Source organism: Danio rerio, chromosome 6 (assembly GCF_052040795.2).
Source record: "Danio rerio strain M-AB ecotype USA chromosome 6, GRCz13ab, whole genome shotgun sequence".
In the NCBI taxonomy this organism is placed as follows: domain Eukaryota; kingdom Metazoa; phylum Chordata; class Actinopteri; order Cypriniformes; family Danionidae; genus Danio; species Danio rerio.
The window spans coordinates 31,941,672-31,950,000 of NC_141026.1; positions in this window are offsets into that span (position 1 = coordinate 31,941,672).

An 8,329-nucleotide genomic window follows, 5' to 3' on the forward strand; every position below is an offset into this window, starting at 1 on the left:
ATCCTCACATAAAATGTCTTTTTAGCCATGAGAATTATTAATTACTTAATTAATTATTGTTCATGCCAATAGTTGCGGCAGTGTGAACATGACACAATACAACAGCCAACATGTTTTTTTGGCATTTGAGTGTTGGCAAGAATCGACCTTGAAGAAATTAATACAAATAAAGTGTTACTTTTTTCTGCTTGAAGTGGAAGTTGCTGAGACTTTTATTTTAGCATGTTGAAACTTACAACTTAAAAAAAAATATTGAGTGAGCTAGGTTGAGCTTTCTTTTTGTGCATAATTTCCTCATAGCATATTAACAGTAAGAGGGACGTGGTTAAGAATATTGTGGCTGAAGCCATCATACTGATGTCAACAGAGAAGGACTGCCAATTCAATAGTAGGAGCAAATGATCTTTTTTAATAAAAAAATTTCCAAAAAAAACTATTTTTTTATCAATAGATAAACTTGCCCAGATTGTCTTAAAGAATAACTTTTAGTTAGTTCAAGTTAGACTTGGAGAAGAATAACAATGTGTGCAACCAAAATAAACAGTACATTTAAATATTGCTGCAGACTTTCATTCCAGGAACACAAAGTCACTATAGTGCTCATTGAACACTGAACTAAAAATATCTTTCCATTGGCAGAATGAGGACTGAAATATTATCTAATTTAGTCTGATGAGAGACTGGAAACAAGACAATAATTATAACTGTAGTGATGGATGGGGAAGGAGGACAAAAATGGTTGTGATGAAAAATCAATGTGCCTGTTTTGATGAAAAAGCTTTCTGTTCTGATTAGTTACAGTTAGCTGGCTGGCAAATGGTGGTTTTTATCAATATTACCGTGATCACAGTAGACAGATTCAAATGTGAAGCGTTTCAAAGATTTGCAGATCAGGTACAATGTGTCATAGTGGCAAATATTCCTTGATGAAGTCCAGCTGTAAAATCATATAGCTTTCTGAATCCCTCATGTGCATTATCCACACAAAGACGCTTTAACGGTTTCTCTGTTTCAAAGTCTCTGTGGACAATAATCCATCTTCTTTTTAGACTATAACCGCATGCAATATGATTGGTCTTTGCTGCTCGATAACTCCAGGTAACGAGCTGTCTAATAGAGAAGTCACAGTCTGCTTATCTTCCAGCTGCAACACTCTCTTTTAATGAGCTTTACCTAATTTCCTGCTCTTTTTTATGCGCTCTCCCATTTAGCCACTGCAAGCCCTTTTCACACACTCTTATTTCCTGTTCAGCTCCATTTCCAGACAACATTAGAGCTAATTCTGGCATCATTTTGCCATGGAAGAGAGAAGTTTAAATGATAATGGATAATCTGGTCATTTTGTTGATGGTAACTAACCCAAATTGATATAATAATCATGCGCTAAGCTCAATACATACAGTTGAGTTGCCTTGGATGGATGTGGCACCTGGACTTTCTGACAGTCACAATGAACTCATGCTGGTCGTAAGCTAAAGTGAGAGCTGTTATTCAGCTTTCCCTCATACAGTATGAATAGTCTTTATTCTCCATTGCCTCAAAAAGAAAATGACTCCATGGGGCGAATAGCAAAAAGGCACACGTGTGGCCAAAAGCACTGAGCGCAGTCGAATGAGTGATTTTTTTCTTAGAATGTCCATGTTTTTGCTGTTTCTTTTGAAAGCCAGTCAAAGACTGCAGTTATGTTTAACTATGTTTAAAAATGTTTGCAAAGACAAGCTTTGATGCTGGCTGGAGACAGTCTGCCAGAATGTTGGTCGTTCTAAAAGTTTGAGTTTTTGATGTTTGAACTAGTATTAAAAGCTCAAGGTTTTATGGCATTAAAGTCAGTCTGTCACACATGCTATGCTATGCTTTGTGAGGACATTGCTAGGATGTCCTGAGTGGTTGCAATAAATTTACTAGGGGGTTCTGCATTTGTAGCTAAGGGCATATTTGCATGATAAGCATGTACTAAAAAATGAATGTTTTATACATCTATCTATCAGTTCCACTTGCAGATAACAACAATTCTGTCAAACCAATCCCCATCCACATGTATCCATTAAAATGACTTCTATTACAGTTTTTTTCTGTCATTTTGGAACATTTCTTCAGAATTTAAATTCTCAAAACTTTGTTCAATCGTCACATCATTGTGTTACTTGAGCACATAAAGAAAACAATTTCTCATTTCTTTGAATACGTTACAAAAGCTTTTGTACATTGTTACATTTCTCTGACGTTTTTTACATTATCAATTGCTTATATCATGATAATCAAAATAGAATAATAATGGACTCTGTTTGAATAGTCTCACCCCTCACAACATTTAGGTATAAGTTCATAACATACATACAAAATGGCTAAACACGTTGTCATCATACAGTATTGTCATAATGGATTTTTCTACATGTTTAAATTTTATTCCATTTTTCCTAAATCTGTCCTAAATTGGTAAATTGCTCCCCAATGATTATTGATGATTTGGTGGCTCAGTAGTTAGCTCTGTCTCTTCGCAGTAGAGTCACTGTGGTTTGCTTCACAGTTAAAAAAAAACATGCAATACAGATTAATAGAATTTAAAAATGGGTGCATTATGTGCATGTGACTGACAAAGGTTACCTCTCGACCGGACAACATGGTGCCAGCCAGCCCACGAGGTAAAGCAATAATCCCCATTACATGGTAATACAAAATATGTTCCTTCACAACAGGTCACAATAGCAGTCAGCCCAGTCACAGTGGTAGTAGGGTGGTAACAGCCACAGCCATATCACCCTGCAGCCCAAGACCGGTTACTCACTAAAGCTAAGCAGGGCTGAGCCTGGTTAGTACCTGGATGGGAGACCACTAGGGAACACTAGGTTGCTGTTGGAAGTGGTGTTAGTGAGGCCAGCAGGGGGCGCTCAACCTGAGGTCTAAGTGAGTCCTAATGCCCCAGTAAAAGTGAAGGGGACACTACACTGTCAGTGGGCGCCGTCTTTCGGATGAGACGTTAAACCGAGGTCCTGACTCTCTGTGGTCATTAAAAATCCCATGGCACTTCTCGTGAAAGAGTAGGGGTGTAACCCCGGTGTCCTGGCCAAAGTCCCTCTATCGGCCCATACGATCATGGCCTCCCAATCATCCCCGTCCACTGAATTGGCTCTATCACTGTCTCTCCACTCCACCAATAGCTGGTGTGTGGTGAGCGCACTGGCGCCGTTGTCCTGTGGCAGCCGTCGCATCATCCAAGTGGATGCTGCACACTGGTGGTGGTGTGGAGAGACCCCCCCCCTCATGATTGTGAAGCGCTTTGGGTGTATGGCCATACACAATAAATGCGCTATATAAATACACATTACATTACATTACATAACGATCTCCCTGTACCCCTCCTCCTTGGACGAGACTGGCGAGGCTTTACAACCCTACTTACCCGGCCATCAATGGCAAGAAAAAGGAAACCACCTTGCCCTCCCCGGCCTCGATCATCACGGGACCACCCACCAGCGCTGATGGTCACCGAGAGTGACACAGGGGTTGAGTCAGCACATTCCTCAACTAACCTGTACCATGTTCTGTTCCAACAGGTGACAGCTGGGGGTTTCTTTGCCAAAGCACAGAGAGATGGCAACTCTCTAAACAACTGTTGGTCTCAAGTGAGAGTGATAGACAACAAGGACAGATTACCAGCACTTTACCCCCTCCCCTACTTCACCATAGAGTACGGTCTGCTGTACTGTGTTGCAGAGCAGTGGGGGGAGAAAAAGTTGCTCCTGGTAGTACCAAAATCCAAAGTTCCCATAATTTTGGTGTTGGTACACTCCCACCCTATGGACTGGAAGCAGAAGTAAAACGATACTGCCAGACATGCCCAGTCTGCCAGAAAGCATTACCACACTGGCCTCCCCCCAGCCCTCTGATCCCACTGCCCATTATCGAGGTACATTTAGATTAGATTGACTTGAACCTAGTAGGGTCACTGCCGCAGTCCGCTTGGGGACACAAACACATCCTCGTCATCATGGATTTCGCAACATGCTACCCTAAGACGGTGCCCCTCACAAAAGCAACATTAAAGGCGATAGCTAAAGAATTATTTCTTCTGTGTAGCCAGATGAGCATCTCCTTGGAGATCCTTACTGACCAGGCAACCCTATTCATGTCCTGGATAATGGCGGACCACCGCCACTATCCTTAAGGTAAAACAACTCTGGACATTGGTATACCATCCCCAAACAGACGGCTTAGTGGAAAGGTTCAACCAGACCCTGAAGAAGATGCTTAACCACGAGTGGTGGCAGAGGATGGGCGTGCCCGGGTATTCATCATCCCGCACATGTTGTTCAGCATCTGTGAAGTTTCATAAGCCTCTACTGGCTTCACCCCATTCGAACCGCTGTTAGGTCACCAGCCCCGCGGTCTCCTGGATGTTGCCGGACAAGCCTGGGAACAGAACCCAGCCCCACACAGGTCTGGCATTGAACGCATACAGAACATGAGGAAGAGAATTGACAGAGTGATGCCCCTTGTATGCTCAGCTCACCCAGAGAAGGCTCTATGACCATCCTGCTCAACCTGTGAGTTCCATCTCGGCGACAAGGTACTGGTACTGGTCCCTACAACATCAAAGTTTCTAGCTACTTGGAAGGGTCTTTACTTGTTCTTTGAACAAGTTGGGGCATTAAACTACCAAATTCGTCAGCCAGGACAAAGGCACGTGGAACAGCTGTATCACGTTAACATCCTGAAATGGTAGGTCTAACCATCGGGACATATAGCTGCCTTCGTGGATGAGGGGGGACCCATCAACCAAGTGCGAGAACAGCTGTCCCTTCTGGAGAAAAAAGAACTCCAGACCCTGTCCCTTCATCCTCCAGACCGACACTTCTAACTCCGGACTGGGTGCGGTGCTTTCACAAGTCCTTGAGGGAGAGGAGCACCCTGTCTTTTACCTGAGTCAAAATTTGTCCCCTGCAAAGTTAAGATACGGGGTCGTCGAGAAGGAGGCTCTGGCTATAAAGTTGGCTGTCCTGGAGCTGAGGTACTCTCTCCTAGGACGATCCTTCACCCTGGTGACAGACCACGCACCCCTGCAGTGGATAGTATCAACTAAGCACACAAATGCTAAGTCACCAGGTGGTTCCAACCACCAGCACCTGCAAGCAATTAGAGGGAGAGGATAAAAGCTACAACTCCAGACCTACCAGACAATAATAGCTCTCTCCCCCTCTCTCAAGATTCAAGCAGCTAGAACGGCATCTTCACCTTTACCAGACTGCACCAAGCACACCCCGGAAAACGCCCCATCTCACCATCCATAAACCTCCCTGAGTCCTACTTACCTTTACATTGCACTTACCTTCTGGATGCTGTAAATCAAGGGTGCTTAAACTCAGTCCTAGAGGGCTAGTGTCCTGGAGAGTTTAGCTACAACCCTAATCAAACACACCAGAACCAGCTAATCCAGCTCTTACTAAATATAGTAGAAACTTCCTGGCAAGTATATTGAAGCAAGTTGGAGCTAAACTCAGCGGGACATTGGCCCTCCATGACTGAGTTTGGAGACCCCTGCTGACAATAAATCACCTCCAGGGCTTTTGCTTGACAGTCTGCACTTTGTATTGCAGGTCTAAAGGACAGGAAAGGATGTATATTTACAAGTGAAGTTTATTTATAAACTAATTTCAAGAAGATTACATACTTAGGATTGCTTGCATCCGGTCCAGCATTTTTTAATTTATGATTCACCCATCAGACGATTCCTAAGCCACTATAAATACCCTAAGTTCCATTAAACAGCCATCTTCGTTTTGAAGAATCCCCCCTTCCACCCCTAGATGGGTGGCACGGTGGCCCAGTGGTTAGCAATGTCGTCTCACAGCTAGAAAGTCACTGGTTCTAGTCCTTACCAAGCCAGCCGACAATTCTGTGCAAAGTTTACATGTTCTCCCTGTGCTCACGTAGGTTTCCCCCGGGTTCCCCGGTTTCCTCCCACCATCCAAAAACAAGGAACTTAAGTTAAATGACTAATCCAAATTGCCACTATAGACATGCTCCTAGTAAGTAATTATCTCTTAAGAGCAATCACCATCTGTTTATTAGCTACTACAGCAGGGGAGTTCTCAAGTTCTACCTGAGCTCAAACTCCCCTCTCGCATTGCAAACAGGAGGAAGCCCCGAGCTCGAGGATCTTATGAGCTCAGGGCTCTCTCCCGGGACAGCATGCCAAAGAAGCTTTATAATCAGCCATCAGCTAAGTGTGAACTCTTGAAACGAAATGAAGTTGACTAGACAAATTATGAAATATTTTGTGTTAATATTGTCTGCAATAAAATTCAAGACGAAATAAATTTGGAAATCACTACTTTCTTTTTTTATTTGTGTTTTCCATACTGTCCCGACTTTTTCTGATTTCGGATGTAAAAACTCAATTTGCTAGCATAAATGCTAAGAGCACATAACCCTAATAAAGTGTGATCAGTGATTTTTATTTTGATATTGTGGTGGCAAGTTATGTTTTGCTTAAAATAATTTCAAAATATTGTCTCAGAGAGTACACACATACCTCTCAATACTTTAAATCACAGAGGAAAGGTGACAATTTCTTGTATATTTTCCTGTTTGCCATGTAATGATTATAAAGGTGTCATGACAGTTTTATGTCCAAATTCCTTGGTGAATAGTGGTCCTCACACTACTCTAAAAAAGTTTTTTTGGTTTGTTTGTTTTAATGATAACCTTTAGACAAAAGGTCAAACATGCCATTATGACACTAGTTAAAAGGCTAGAGTGTTGTAAAAAAAATGGCTGTTTTCTGGGTGGGAAATTTCTTGTTGGGTGATTACAAATGTTTCCTGGGTGGTTGAAACAGTATGTTTGTATGTATGTATGTAGATAGATAGATAGATAGATAGATAGATAGATAGATAGATAGATAGATAGATAGATAGACAGACAGACAGACAGACAGACAGACAGACAGACAGACAGACAGACAGACAGACAGACAGACAGACAGACAGACAGACAGACAGACAGACCTACTTTAACCTTGTGTGACTTTTAAAACACCCCAAAAAACACTTACATTTTGATGTGACATGAAGAGATTATCACATTGTACAAGGTGCCAAATATTGCAGTTTCCTGGGAACTGGTAATGCGATTTTTGTCTTTTGTCCACTTTTATGTTTTTTTCTTAGAAATGATTTGAACAGCTGCAGCTCTGACATCATAAAACAGCATTACATGTGCGAGGCTGGATTCACTGCTGTCTTTTATGTAATGGCTTCACTGCTCTGAGCTGTCAGGAAAAACAACGTAGGCAAAGCTCAGTTCAAAGCAAGGTTCAAAGAACTTGAATAACATGCAACTTTCACAATCAAGTAAAACAGCAAATGATGAAGTTGATTGAACGTAATTCTTATGAGAGTATTGCCTGAAAAGCACATCAGTTATGTTGTAAACATGCACATGTTTTTTATAAATGCTTGAAGTGAGGATGAAAATGTGCATGTTCTCCTCCAGTCCACGTTCAGTTGCTCAACTCAAAACTAAGAATATAGTGAAGATAAAGAGGTTCTATAGGGTGTATATGTCATTAGGCCTCTCTCCCTTTAGTGTGCTTTCTCATCATACCACCTTTGATATGAGATCTAATCATGCATTAAAGATGGGGCGAAAGGTGTAATTATTAATTGAACAGCTCCAGTCCAAGTTTGTCTTCACTCTGGATGAGTAATTTGAAGTGATGAGCTTGTGGTGTAGAGGATCTTTGCTCCTATCCTTCATATGCCATTATTCTCCATCACTGCATTTACTGACATTGACCAAAACAATGTGTGACAGAATAACAGAGCATGTGTTTCAATGCAAAGTTCAATCTATTTTAAGTATTTTCCTGGCATAATGTTATTTTTTTTAAAACCATTAAGATGCTCTGCTTAAACTTTAGACTGTTAATGTATTGATGCCAGCTTCGCTAAATTAAATGTACAGTGCTATTTATGGCTGAGCAATCTGACTGAAAGCTGCGATGTCAAATAGTGTAGTGTTTGTAAAGGGGGGAAAAATGAAATCCATGCAGAAGTATATTTCAGGGTGTCAGGAGGAGCAGTGGCAGCAATTTATGTAATAGATTGAATGGGATTTTGCAGACCACTGCAGAGACGTAAGATTTACTGTTAATATAAGGCCTTTCTGCTATGTTTCTCATCCTTTGACTGTTGGCTTTGATATCTCTGAAGTAGCAGAATTGTGTTTGATGATGGATCATATATTTCCATTGTAATTTGGACTAGATTGATGCCACACTGCTGGTACTTCGAGGTACTGTTGGTGAATGATGACATGTCCATGGAAA